Genomic DNA, 15,862 nt, shown 5'->3' with positions numbered 1-15,862 from the left:
ATACTCTTCGGTCTTGCCCAGTTTACTACTGCCTCTACTTTACTCTGGTCTACTGATATTCCTTCCCTGGACACCACATGTCCTAGAAATGCAACCTGTTCTAGCCAAAACTCGCATTTCTTAAATTTAGCGTGCAATCTCTTTTTCTAAGTACCTAAAGTACTAGCCTCAAATGAGCTTCATGCTCTACAGAACTCCTCGAATAAATTAGGATGTCATTAATAAAAAGCCACCATGAACTAATCCAAGTACGTGTGGAACATCCTATTCATCAAATCCATGAATGCTGTAGGCGTATTCGTCAAACCAAACGGCATAACCAAAAATTTATAATGGCCATACCGAGTTCGAAAGGCTGTCTTCAATACATCTTTCGAATTCACCTTCAGTTGGTGATACCCAGATTGTAGATCGATCTTACAGAAAACTTGAGTACCCTTTAGTTGGTCAAACAGGTTGTCAATACGTGGTAATAGGTATTTATTCTTTATGGTTACCTTGTTAATCTCTCTGTAGTCGATGCACATCCTCATTAACCCATCTTTCTTCTTCACGAACAACACCGGCGCTCCCCAGGGTGATACGCTCGATTTGATAAAACCATTATCCAAGAGTTCCAATAGTTGCTCCTTTAGCTCTTTCAGTTCAATTGAAGCCATTCAGTACGGAGCCTTGGAAATTGGCGCTGTCCCTGGAGGCAACTCAATGGCAAACTCTACTTCATGATCAGGAGGTAATCCTAGTAAGTCCTTGGGAAACACATCCGTAAACTCCCTTATTACTGGGATATCCTTTAGTTTCAATCCTTCCCTTGGTGTCTCTTTCACATATGCAAGGTACCCATGGCAACCCCCCTGGAGTAATCCCCTTGCCTGAATCGCTGGAAGGATCTATGGTGCAGAATGCACACACAACGACGAATTTAAACTATTGCTCTCCCGGAGGCCTAAACACTACCTTCCTCTTTTGGCAATCTATGCTTGTGTAGCTAGATGCTAGCCAATCCATCCCTAGAATAATGTCAAATCCATGCACATTGAAGATGATTAGACTAGCAGAAAACCTTCTCCCCTGAATCTCTACTGGGTAGTCTCTAACTACCTTATTGCATACAACAATCGACCCTTTCGGTGTGGACACACTTAACTCAACTCCTAATGGCTGAGTCCCTATTTCACATACTTTAACAAACCTCCTAGATACAAACGAGTGGGTTGCACCTGAATCAAAAAGCACAGTAGCTTTATGGGAAAGCACATAAATAATACCTATAACTATATCTCATGTATGCTCAGCGTCACTCGGCGTCATAGAATACACCTGTGTGTGGGTTGTTTCCCTTGGTGACCACCTTGAGGTGACTAATTCCCTTTCCCATACTTTTGCTACTAAGGTGGGTACTTCAATATAGTGTGACAGCCCCGCACCTGATGCCCTGCTACTTCACATTGGTAGCAGACAACTGTTCCAGCCCTACACTCGCCCAAATGATTTTTATGGCATTTGGGACAAGTGGCACTCGAAGAACTCCCCTGAGAGGCTCAAGACCCCGTCTCCTGCTGCCGACTCGTAAAATTACTAGGCTGCTTCCACGTACTCTGGTTGGAGCTAGAATGAGACCCATGAGACAAACGCCTCTTCTTCTGGTTCACCTCTCTCTCTCTCTCTCTCTCTCTCTCTCTAGCATACTGGCCTCTGCTGCCATAGCTCTGTCCATCAGCTCAGTAAAGCTCTAGACCAATAATGCTGCCACCGGCACTCATATTGCCTATCTCAGTCCTCTCTCAAATATCCAAGCCTTCTTAGGCTCTTTTGGGACCATACGTGGAGCGAATCGGGATAGCTCCACAAATCGGGCCGCATACTACTGTACAGTCATGGACCCTTGGGTCAGAAGTCAGAACTCCTCACTCCCGAGTGGCAATAGGGAAGTACCTACTGAAGAAGATCTCCCTGAAACAGCTCTAGGTAACGGATACATACTCTAGACGCTGCTCCTCCACCAGCCTAGCTGATCTCCACCACCTCTTTGCCTCCCCCACCAGTTTGAAGGGGCAAACCTGACCTTTTGCTCCTCTGTGCATTCCAGCACCCCCAATAGTTCCTTCATCTCCTGAATTTAGTCTTCCACTACAATTGGGTTTGGTCCTCTCGAAAATGCTGCCAGATTCGTCTGAGAAAACTGCTAGAGCGCGCAGCCTTTATTAGCCGCTAACTGACTCTGCTCCTGAGAATCCCTCCGAGATTCTTTCTTAGCTTGTCGTGCTATACTACGTAGCACAGCCGAGGCGTAGGAATCAGAACCCTAAAAATAAAAGAAAATGAATATAAAGAGAGAAATTAAGGAAAACAAAAGAAAAAAAAAAAGGAATTTGGCAAGGTAAGGCAAAAATCATGGACAATTTTCTAAGTAGCAGAAAAACCATTGTCGGTTTTAGGTCAACAGGGCGGGTCAACCACAAAACCGGTGACGGTTTGGTGGTGACAGGGGAAACCATCACCGGTTTTCCTCTAGGCCTGCTCACCTATAAATAGATTTGAGCTCATTTTTTTGGAATTCTCAAATCTCTCTCTTCTCCCTCCTAGGGTTTCAAAACTTTTTATTCATAAAGCCTTTCTGAACTCGGTTTTGGGTCCCGGTTGTCTCTCTCACCCTCGGTCTAGCAAGTATACGTGTTTTTACTAGTTGGAAGTTCTAGGATTTTACCATTTCGAGCTACTCGGGTTCATTTTACATAAAAAGGTAAGGGAATTTGTTTACATTAGTTATTTTAGAAATCTAAATCAGTAGAACTATAGCTTATGTTTATGTGTAGGATATGACTGTTTATTTGGAAAATTTTACAGGGTAAAATTGTTGATTTTTCGGTTTTACAGCTTTGGTAAAAACTAGGGTTTTGGAGTATGATCTCCAAACTTCTCAAAACTTCCTTATTTGCTTTAAATTTAAGGTAGGAGAAGCTTGAAACCCTTGTTTTCAACTTAAACGATATTTTACGGACTATTTACTATACTAATGCATATTTGACCATATAAGTGGGTATGCCCAGTGTACTTGTACATATTCAATTTTGATCAATATATTTACCTTTACTGATAAAAAAAAAAAAACTGATATGCTGTCCCCAGAGATCACGTGCCCGAGGAAAGTGACTTGCCTCAGCCAGAATTCACATTTCTTGAATTTAGCAAACAATTTCTTTTTCCTCGATACCTGCAATACCAGCCTCAGATGATTCTTGTACTCCTCACAATTGTTCGAGTAAACCAGTATATCATTAATAAATACCACAACAAACTGGTCTAAGTACTGATGGAACACCCAATTCATTAGGTCCATAAACACTGTTAGTGCATTAGTTAATCCGAACGACATTATCAAGAACTCGTAGTGCCCATACTTGGTTCAGAAAGCTGTCTTCAAAATGTCTTCTACTCTAACTTTCACTTGGTGGTACTCCAACCGAAGGTCAATTTTGGAGTAGACCTGGGCCCCCTAGAGCTAATCAAATAAATCATCAATTAAGAAGAGGATATTTGTTCTTGACTCTTTGTTTATTTCTCTATAATCAATACACATCCTCATAATCCTATCCTTCTTTTTTACGAACAAGGCTGGTGCACCCCAAGGAGATCTTGCAACTGGTCTTTCAGCTTTTTCAGTTCAGCTGAGGCCATTCTGTAGGGCACTTTAAATATCAGTGTTGATCCTGGTAGTAGATCCATAGTAAATTCAATCTCTCAATCTGGTGGTAGGCTGGGTAATTCTCTTGAAAAAACATCTGAAAATTCTTTGACTACTGGAATATCAGCTTGTTTCAATTCTTTCTTCAGCATCTCCTTTATATACGCAACATACCCCTGGCAACCACCCTGTAGTAGCCTCCTCACCTATATAGCCAACACTAACTATGGTGAGACTCGCACACGTGAACCCATGAATCTGAATTCCTGCTCAATCAGGGGTCTAAAGATTACTTATTTTTTATGACAATTAATACTGGCATAATTAGCCACCATCTTGTCCATACCCAATATCACATCGAACCCCTGCATATCTAATACCACAAGGTCGCCTGGTAATACTTTCTCTTGAATGACCACTGGATAGTTTTTAAGTACCCTCATACACCTCACAGTAGATCTAGTCAGTGTGGCTACAGACAACTCAACATCTAACAACTGTGCCTCAACTCCAGATAACTTAGCATATCTCGAAGACACAAAAGAATGAATGGCCCCAATTTCAAACAAAACAATGACTTTATATGGTAAAGCAGTAAGTGTAGTTGTAACCATGTCTCTAGCAGCCTCGGCGTCTCCTGGCGTCAACGTATAAACCCTTGCTAGAGTTGTGTTCCTCTGCTAACCGTCACCCCTGGGTGCCTGATTATAGCTCTGAATCTGTTTAGGGGCTGGTGCTTTGTTCGGTGGCCAATGACACTCCCGTGCTATGTGTCCAGGTCTACCACATCTGTAGTGTAGAAACACAAAGAATTATAGAAATTAAGTAAATAAAAGAAAGGAGAGAAAAGGATTTTTCAAAAGGGGATTCAGTAGGGTCTCGTTGATAAGTGCAGAGTGCTCATCGACAAACAAGCTTCTTAGGCTCATCGACGTGGATGCATGTCTCGTCAATGAGACTTTACCGAGAGGGCTGATTTCAGGGCTTGAAACTCGTCAATGAAGGGTAAGTGTTCGTCGATGAACTCCCTTCACGGACTCATCAATGAGGTGATGTGTCTCGTCAACGAATCCGCATTTTATAAATACACTAACCTCAGGATTTCAGTGTGAAATTTTGCATGAAGTCCTCTCTCTCTCTCTCTAAATCTTGTCTCCTCCACCTTATCTCTTCATTTCTAGCTTCGATTCTCGCCAGTTCGACGATCAAAAGTCGTCACGTTACTCCTAGGAAGATGCTCTTCAAGTCTGCTAGAGTTGTTTATTGGTTAGGCCAACTTGGGCACCATCCCAAAATTTGGGTAAGTTGGGTATTTTAAGTTTTATAAGATAATTGGTGTTTCTGGATTGAGGAAAATGCTTTAGATAGAATAATACTAAAGTTTTGTTGGGGAAAATGTAATTTCAGGGTGTTGAACTAGGAACACCATAGGAGTAGGTTTGGTTAAGTTTGTAAGTTTCTTAGTAAGTCAGGTAAGGGGATAAATTAAGTTAGTCTTTTTCATGAAATTATTATTATTACATAATATTTATTTTAAGAAAAATATGTACGTTATAGAACTATGTTTGGGAATACTGGTGTTGAACAAGGAAATGATTTTAACACATTTTATAAGAAAGTATGATTTCAGAACAAATTATGAATTTAGAAGGCTACTTACCTTAGTGTGGTATAAGTATAATATTTCCATGAAAATTATGTTATATTGAAATATTATGAGTTTTCCAAGATAAGCATGTTATAACAGTTTTCAGGGAAACCTTAAAAAAAGTACATGAACTATGGTTTTAAGATTATGTTAAATAGTGCAAGAATTTATGTTTATTATGTTATGAATTATGCTAGGGCAAATGCCATGATTTTTACGTTATGAATTATGCCAGCGTAAATGCCATAATTTTTACATTATGAATTATGCCGACGTAAATGCCGTGATTTTTACGTTATGAATTATGCTAGCATTGAGGTCGTGATTATGTATGATATGTAAGAAATCATGAAATATGTTTATGTCAAATATTACTCTGAATTATGGAACAATTATGTTTTAATATGGAACATATTATATATGTTATCAGAACTTGGATAGCTTAGTTCAGTTTTATGAAGCACGGTACTGTAGCTATATGTTCACAATTATGAATATGTTAGTGCTACCACACATCTTATGTAGAGTGTGGGAAATGGTAGTCGATGTGGCTTTATAGGAGTGTCGTAGTTCCCCTGGTAGTCCGGCACAGGTGGAACAGGCCCATTGTACTTACACACCTATGTTTAACTTAGCATGGTCGGCCAGCCATTGCTAGGTCCCGTCTTCGAGCTGCACAACCCTGTCATGTGGGGGGGGGGTAAGACATGACAATAGCTAACAAACTATCTATCCTACGTAATAATTCAAGTATGATATGGTTACATAAGATGATTTTTCAGTATAAAAATTTAGTACGTTAAACTATGTTATGTTAAATCATGTTTTTATTCAGATATGATACAATTGTTTATACGAGTTATGAATTATGTACTGTTTATATGTATATCACGAACAATACTCATATTGCGACACACTGATATTAGTTTATCTCCTTTACTGAGAGGTGTCTCACCCCAACATTACAAACATTTCAGGGAATCTAGATAGAAGGGACGATAGAACTCCGCAGTAGTAGAGGTTGACCGAACTACCCTATCAGAAGGGTAAATAGTTGAGTTAGGGTCAGATTGATTTTTGGGTTATGACCCTAGGGTACTATTTGGTCCTTTTGCGGATGTTTGTATATATATATGACAGATTCAGTAGGTTTCTGGTATTATGCCCGTTGTTGTATGACATGTATGTAATTTATGTTTTCCGTTGCGTAGGTATCAGAGATGTATGACAGGTATATCCTTTATGCCCATGGGTCCAAGTTGATCATGACTATATTAGTTTAGTAGGATATAAGAGTTAGTATAAATGTTGTTATATATGTTGCTATATGGGAAAAAAATATGATAAAATAGGCAGGTCGTTATAGTTTGGTATTAGAGCCTAGGTTGCTAGGTTCTGTAGAGTTTAGAGTGCAGTGGAAATAATACTAGAGTATAGGGAAAAGGATTTGAGGTTTTGTTTTGTAGTTTGGAGGCAAGACTTCCGTGGTGGTTTTTGTGTCTTTCCTGGGGTGAAGATTTTAGGAAAGGCATGGTAAACTATTGCCGGGTTGTGTTTCTATAGTGTAGGACTGAATCTTGATTTAAGATAAGGATGTCAAGATAGTGGTTAGATACATAAATTTTAAGGATAGGGTCCCTAAGCCATGTTTATTGTCTTTTCAGGATGGACCCTGGGGGTGGTAGTGCTCATGCGAGCGTTAGCAAGGGTGCAGGGCCCTTGGGTGCAGGCGGAGGTGATTCAGATGTGGTATTACGCAGTGTAGGTTAGCAGCTCATGGCTGATATTGCACGGAGCTCTAGGGAATAAGGAGGTCCATTGGCAGGCCACAGGTGTACGATAGAGAAATTTATCAAGATGAATCCTCCGACATTTTCAGAAGGAGCTAATCCTGCAGTCATCGAAAACTGGATGCAGGAAATTGAGAAAGTATTGGTAGTGCTGTAGTGCATGGAGGAGCAGAGGGTCTTATTTGCCACCTATAAGATGACAGGAGAGGCCAAGAGACGGTGAACTGCTGTAAAACTATTGGTGGAACAGAGGGCAGTACCTATAGCTTTGACTTGGTGCCAGCTTAGAGAGTTGTTCTTGAACAAATACTTCCCGACTACTACCAGAGATGCCAAAGTAGAGGAATTCCTAAATTTGAAGCAGGGACAACAAATAGTCCAGCAGTACGCGGCGAGGTTTATAGAATTTTCCCGCTTCACCCCATATATCATTCCCAATGAGGCAAAGAAGGTGAGAAAGTTTGAAAGAGGTTTGAGGAGTGAAATATACAAATAGGTAGCGGTGCTGAAAGTGTAGGAATTTGTTGAGTTGGTAGACAAAGCAGCGGTGGCAGAGGCTAGTGAGCGGATAAGTGCAAAGGAGTAGGGACAGAAGAAGAGGTTCACGCCTTCAGGTCTTCAATAGGGATCTGGTCAAGACTTGTGGAGGAGAGGTAATTATGGCAAAGGACATAGGCAGGAGACAAAAGGCCGTGAGGTTCAGGGTATGCAGATCTACCCTATTTGTTAGACGTATGGAAAGAAACATCTAGAAGAGTGCCGGTGGGGAGAAGCGTATGCTATTATTGTGGTGGACTGGGACATTTAGCACAAGATTGCCTTACACCACCTAGTATTGGTCCTGCTCCTAGACCTTACTGGGGAGGTTATCAAGCGCCCCGTGGAGTCCAGTAGAGGAATGTAGCCCCAGCGAGGGTTTTTCGCATTGACATCGAGAGATGACGTCGTGATAGGTACCCTTATTGCTTTATTATATCAAGCTATTGTTTTATTTGATTCGGGTGCCACCCACTCTTTTGTGTCTGCTGGATATGTTAAACTGTCTGGTGTTGAGACACATATATTAGATGTTGAATTGTTAGTAGCTACACTGATAAGGTTAGTGGTAAAGTGTCATAGGGTGTTTGGAGGCTATCCAGTAGATATTCAGGAAAGAGTATTACCATTTAATCTAATTGTGTTAGACATGCATGGATTTGATGTAATACTAGTATGGATTAACTGGAAGCTAATTATGCTGATATCGACTGTCATCTGAAAGAGGTGATTTTTAGACCACCAGGAAAGTCAGAATTTAGATTTGTGGGGTCGCGGGTGCATTTCCTACCTCAGTTAGTGTTAGCCATGCAGGCGTGACGACTACTTTTAGACGTATGTTAGGGGTTTATGGCTTATGTAAAGGAGGTGACATAAAATGAATTGAAACTTGTCAGTACACCAGTGGTTAAGGAGTTTCCAGACATTTTTCTAGAAGAACTATCTGGATTGCCTCCCGACTGCGAGATAGATTTTGCTATTGACTTACTTCCAGGGATAGCACCGATCTCTAAAGCTCCTTACCGAATGACTCCAGCAGAATTGGGAGAATTAAAGGATCAGTTACGGGATTTATTGAATAAAGGATTTATCAGATCTAGTGTTTCACCCTAGGGAGCTGTAGTGTTATTTGTGAAAAAGAAGGACGGGTCTATGAGGATATGCATAGATTATAGGGAAATAAACAAAGTAACAATTAAGAACAGGTATCCTCTACCCTGTATAGAAGACTTATTTGATCAAATTTAGGGTACACGGGTCTACTCCAAGATTAACCTCAGGTTAGGTTATCACTAGGTGAAAGTTAAAAATGAGGATATTTCAAAGACAACTTTTAAGACCAGGTATGGGCATTATGAATTTCTAGTTATGTCATTTGGTCCAATGAATGCTCCTACTGTATTCATGGATTTGATGAATAGATTCTTTCACCATTTAAAATGTAATGCCTCAAACCCCTAAACCCGAGTCCGGTGCGTATGCCTGATAATATCCTGATAGTCCATATTCCATAACATACATACGCAGCGGAAAGCATAAATATAATCTCAATACAATGTAAACCATAATACCTTTATACCAGAGTTTTTTATTTTCTACCTATAAATCCATAAAAACCAACCATCACCTACATTTCCATAGATGCATACTCCATAACATTCCAGTATGTTCACAAACATTCTTTTCTCCACAAACTTAAAACATAAAGATATAAAACATAAACATTTATATATTTACATCCCCAAAATTGTATCTACATATACCCTTTCTTTTATAGTCCTCAAAAATGCTAAATACCCTCAAGCTCCCTAAGCTCGATCTCGAGGATGTCTTGAAAAAAAAACATTCATATTCGGGAGAGACACATCTCAGTAAGGGAAGGGTATACATATTAAAATAACGTGTGGCTAATATGAGGTATATAAACAACATTTTAAAATACATTTGCAAATCATTAACATAACTCTTAAATCATTTTCTGAACCTAAAAAACCCATGTAGAAATTTAACCTAAGAGATTACTTAAGGATAGGGGTGATTACCCACCCATATAAGTAGCACCCCTCTGCTCCGATACACGGGTAACCCTAAGGTCACAACTAAAGCATACCAGGGCACTTACCTTACTCAGTAAGCTCTCAAGTTCTAGATTAATCTCGTACTCACGCATTCAACAATAATTTATTGGCAAAGACCCTAAGGATAGGGAAATCGACTCGCCCATACAAATAGGTTCCCTCTGCCCTAATACGTTATGCAGCTACTGCCATATTTGAAGCTACTAGTGCATTCGCCTTTCTCAGCAAGCCCTCAGGCGAAGAGTTCGCCTTGCCCAATCGTAACATGTTCTACGTACATACATACTTCTAATATCGTAATACATCATTCTTTTATGTCATTATACACTCATACACATTCATTCCTGTTCATAACTTAACTTTGCATTTCGTTTCACTTTAAGTGACTCTTTCCCATTCGTATCGTTCACGCTTCACATTTCATTTCATTGCATTGTCATTCCATTGTCATTTCGTTGCATAACATTTTCATTTCATTCCTTCGTACTACAGCTGGTCTTTAGCCATCATCAGTTAGTCTATGTAGAAATGTGCTAGATCTGCTAACACAGCTCCTTTTAACTGTCATCAGTTAGTCTACACAGAAGTGTGCTAGATCTGCTAACATGGCTGCCTTTCAGCTGTCTTACATTTACATGGTTGCATTTAACATACACAAGAATCATTGTCCATATCATATTTTATTCATAAGCTTTACTTAGCATCTCATATATCTAACATATATTTGCATAAAATGTCATGCCACACAATTTTAGCAGTAAAATTCATATACATCTCTTACAAAATAAGCCAACTCATAATTAACATTTATATACCAAAAATACATTTCATTCCTTACTTACTTCCTTAGAAAAATACCTTTTCACTTTCATTCATTTATTTTCACATATACATAACTATATAAACAATCCTAGGCTCAGAAAACATAAATTTCATGACTGGCATTTTAAATCCACATATAAACATATAAACTTAAATAACATATAATCCATTTTTAATTCATTAAAAACCTGATTTAATATATAAACTTCCCCCTTACCTGACTTTCAAACTACGCCTGTAGGATCCTCGAACTGATACCCACACGGAGTTCACCTGGACCTTAAATCTAAAAATCCTAACTTAATTAAAATAAATTCCAATTAACTTAAATCTTAAAGAAAATACTTATTTACTATTTCCTAGGCTCCAACTAATAATATTCCTTAAGAAAATCCCAAAATAAATCACTTACCCGGATTTTGGGATGTTTCCCAAACCTCATAACCCAATGATAAGCTCCTACAGCCTTGAAGAGAATGATCCTACGAACCTCATGGTGGTTCCGGGTTGTCAAATCGGGTCAAAATCGGCTCAAAATCGAAGAGAGAAGGCTGGAGCTTCGTTTTAGAGAGAGAGAGAGAGAAGAGAGAGTTTGCAAGATTTCACGCTGAAAATGAAGAACAACCTATTTATAGGCAGGGCTTCGTCGATGAGACACATAGATTCGTCGACGAGGTGCTATAGAGACTTCGTCGATAAGAAGATACCTTCGTTGACGAAATTCAGAGTTCCAAATATACTCTCTTGGGATTCCTTCGTCGATGAGAAGCAGACTTCGTCGACGAGCTTAGAAGGGCACTCGTCGACGAATACAGGACATTCGTCGATGAGGCCTGCTTTTCCTTCTAATTTCTTTCCTTTTTCCTTCATTATCCATTAATCCATTTTATTTATCATATTTTCTACTTATTTAAATTCCCGGGTCATTACAATTTAGACCAGTTCGTTGTGGTTTTCATTGATGACATACTGGTCTACTCGAGGAGTTTTGAGGAGCATAAGACACACCTAAGGCTAGTACTTCAGATGCTCAGAGAAAAGAAATTGTATGCCAAGTTTAGAAAATGTGAATTTTGGTTAGAGGAAGTTGCGTTTTTGGGACATATTATATCAGGGAATGAAATTTTAGTAGATCCCAACAAAATAGAGGCAATAATGAATTGGGCCAAGTCGAGAAATGTACAAGAAATCAGGAGTTTTGTGGTACTAGTAGGTTATTACCGTCAATTTGTAGAATGATTCTCAACATTATCAAGGCCTCTGACACAGCTAACCAGGAAGAATTTCAAGTTTGAATGGGATGACAGTTGTGAGTAGAGCTTTCAAGAATTGAAACAAAGGCTCGTCACAACACCAGTATTGACCATTCCATTAGGAGGTGATGGTTACATGATCTACTGTGACACGTATTTGAGGGGGCTCGGATGTGTATTGATGCAGCAGGGCAGAGTAGTAGCATATGCCTCTAGACAATTGAAAGAATATGAAAAGAATTATCCCACTCATGATCTAGAATTGGCTGCAGTGGTTCATGCACTAAAAATTTGGAGGCATTATCTGTACGGAGAGAGATGTGAAATATTTCCAGATCATAAAAGTTTAAATTACTTTTTCACACAAAAGAAGTTGAATATGCGGCAAAGAAGATGGTTAGAGCTCATCAAAGATTATGATTGTACCATTAGCTACCGTCCAGGTAAAGCAAATGTGGTGGTTGATGCGCTATAATGATGTAAAGTTGATAAAGAAGGTACATGATGGACAGGGGGAGGAGTTTAGTATATCAGATGATGGAACTTTGCGGTTCTGTACTAGATTGTGCATGCCTGTAGATGAGGATATCAGAAGGATGATCCTTGAGAAGGCTTACAAGTCCTTGTACATGATACATCCCGGTAGCACTAAAATGTATAAGGATTTGCGAGAGTATTTCTAGTGGAGCGACATGAAGAGAGAGATTGCCAAATTTGTGCAGCAGTGTTTGACGTGCCAGCAGGTAAAGGCTGAGCACCAGAGGCCAGCGGGCCAGCTACAGCTACAGCCACTTTACATCTCGAAGTGGAAATGGGATCACATTTCTATGGACATTGTGATGGGTTTATCGCCAGTATGACAGGAGCAGAATGCTATTTGGGTGGTCGTAGATCGAATGACGAAGACCGCTCACTTTATTCCTATTAAAGTTAACTACTCCATGGACATACTAGCAGAAATATATATTCAAGAGATAGTACAATCACATGGTGTGCCAGTGTCTAACAGTATTAGACCAGGACCCATGTTTTACGTCACGATTTTGGAGGAGTTTGCAAGAGCCTTTAGGGTCTTAGTTGTCATTCAGCATGACATTTCATCCTCAGATGGATGGGTAGTCATAGAGGATGATTTAGATATTAGAGGATATGCTACGGGCATGTGTGCTGGATTTTGGGGGTAGTTGGATCTAGTATCTACCACTGGTAGAGTTTATATACAACAATAACTATCAGACCCGCATCGACATGGCACCTTACAAGGCGTTATATGGTAGAAGATGTCATTCTCCTTTGTACTAGGATGAGATAGGTGAGATGCGAGTTTTGGGACCAGAAATAGTGCAGCAGGTGTACGATAAAGTCCGGTTTATTAGAGCAAGAATCAGTGCAGCTTAGAGTCGGCATAAAAGTTATGCAGATAATCGCCGCCGAAAATTAGAATTTGAAGTAGGAGACCATGTATTTCTTAAAATAGCGCCATTGAAAGGTACTATGAGGTTTGGGAGGAAGGGTAAGCTAAGCCCTAGGTTTATTGGCTCTTTCGAGATACTTGAGAGAGTGGGGTCAGTTGCCTATCGACTAGCCTTACCACCAGTTTTATCTAGAATACATGACGTGTTTCATATGTTTATACTGCAAAAATACTCCCCGGATCCCTCCCACATGGTCAGTTATGCAGGGATAAAGCTAAGAGAATCACTGGCTTATGAGGAGATACAAGTGTAGATCTTAGACAGGAAGGAACATGAATTGCGTAATAAGAGAATTCCATTAGTAAATTTTTTTTGGAGGAATCATGCAGTGGAAGAAGCTTCATGGGAGCTTGAGGAAGAAATACGATTGAAATACCTGCATCTATTTAGTGGGGATTAGCAGTAATCAGGAAAAGATGCAGGTAAGAATGTTAATTTTCTTTTATGCAGGTTAGTTGGTACATGTAATGATTTTCTGTTAGTAGGTAGTATTTTTGTTTGAGAGAATTTTTCTTTTATGTATTTGTAATCTCTCGGAACCCTGAATGTAACCATGGTATTCCTCTGCCACAAGTGAGGGTAAGTAAAAAAATAAGTTGCCCATTTTCCTCAAAGGATGGTGTTCAATATAGATGGTAAATTTCGAGGACCAAATTTTATAAGGAGGGGAGAATGTAGAGACTTGAAGAATTATAGAAATTAAGTAAATAAAAGAAAGGAGAGAAAAGGATTTTTCAAAAGGGAATTCAGTAGGGTCTCGTCGACGAGTGTAGAGTGCTCGTCGATGAAGAGGCTTCTTGGGCTCGTTGACGTGGACGCGTGTTATGTCTATGAGACTTTACCAAGATGGCTGATTTTAGGGCCTAAAACTCATCGATAAAGGGTAAGAGTTCATCAACGAACTCCCTTCACAGATTGGTCGACGAGGTGACATGTCTCATCGATGAATCTACATTTTATAAATACACTAACCTTGGGAGTGTGAAATTTTACATGAAATCCTCTTTCTCTCTCTATCTATCTAAACCTCATCTCCTCTACCTTCTCTCTTCATTTTCAGCTTTGATTCTCTCCGGTTTGACGATCGGAAGCTGCCACGCTACTCCTGGGAAGATTCTCTTCAAGTTTGCTGAAGTAGTTTGTTGGTTAGGCCAACTTGGGCACCATCCCAAAATTTGGGTAAGTTGGGTATTTTAAGTTTTATAAGGTATTTGGTATTTCTGGACTGAGGAAAATGCTTTAGAGAGAATAGTACTAAAGTTTTGTTAGGGAAAATATAATTTTTGGGTGTTGAGCTGGGAACACCACATGAGTAGGTTTGGTTAAGTTCATAGGCTTCTCAGTAAGTCAGGTAAGTTAATAAATTAAGTCAGTCTTTTTCATGAAATTATTATTATTATACAACATTTATTTTAAGGAAAATATGTATGTTATAGAACTATGTTTGGGAATACTGGTGTTGAACAGGGAAATGATTTTAATATATTTTATAAGAAAGTATGATTTCAGAACAAATTATGAATTTAGAAGGTTACTTACCTTAGTGTGGCATGAGTATAATATTTCCATAAAAGTTATGTTATATTGAAATATTATGAATTTTCCAAGATAAACATGTTATAGCAGTTTTCAGGAAAACCTTAAAAACAGTACAGGAACTATGTTTTAAGATTATGATAAATAGTGCAAGAATTTATGTTTATTACATTATGAATTATGCCAACGTAAATGCCGTGAATTTTACGTTATGAATTATGCCGGCGTAAATGCCGTGATTTTTATGTTATGAATTATGCTAGTGTAAATGCCGTAATTTTTACATTATGAATTATGCCAGCGTAAATGCTGTGATTTTTTACGTTATGAATTATGCCGGCATTGACGTCATGATTATGTATGATATGTAAGAAATCATGAAATATGTTTATGTCAAATATTACTTTGAATTATGGAACAGTTATGATTTTATATGGAATATATTATATATTATCAAAACCTGGATAGCTTAGTTCAGTTTTATAAAGCACGATACTGTTGCTATATGTTCACGATTTTGAATATGTTAGTGCTACCACACATCTTATGTAGAGTGTGAGAGATGAAAGTCGATGTGACTTTATGGGAGTGTCGTAGTTCCCCTGGTAGTTCGGCACAGGTGGAACAGGCCCATCGTACTTACACACCTATGTTTGACTTAGCTGGCTCATGGTCGGCCAGCTATTGCTAGGTCTCGCCTTCGGGCAGCACAACCTTGTCATGTGGGGGGGGGGGGTAAGACATGACAATAGCTAACTAACTATCTATCTTAGGTAATAATTCAAGTATAAATGGTTATATAAGATGATTTTTCAGTGTATAAATTTAGTACGTTAAACTATGTTATGTTAAATCATGTTTTTATTTAGATATGATACAACTGTCTACACCAGTTATGAATTATGTACTATTTATATATATATATATATATATATATATATATATATATATAGTACATAATTCATGTTGCCACACACTGATATTAGTTTATCTCCCTTACTGAGAGGATTCTCACCCCAACATTACAAACATTTCAGG

Source organism: Malania oleifera, chromosome 9 (assembly GCF_029873635.1).
Source record: "Malania oleifera isolate guangnan ecotype guangnan chromosome 9, ASM2987363v1, whole genome shotgun sequence".
In the NCBI taxonomy this organism is placed as follows: domain Eukaryota; kingdom Viridiplantae; phylum Streptophyta; class Magnoliopsida; order Santalales; family Ximeniaceae; genus Malania; species Malania oleifera.
Note: the sequence above shows the minus strand (reverse complement) of the source record.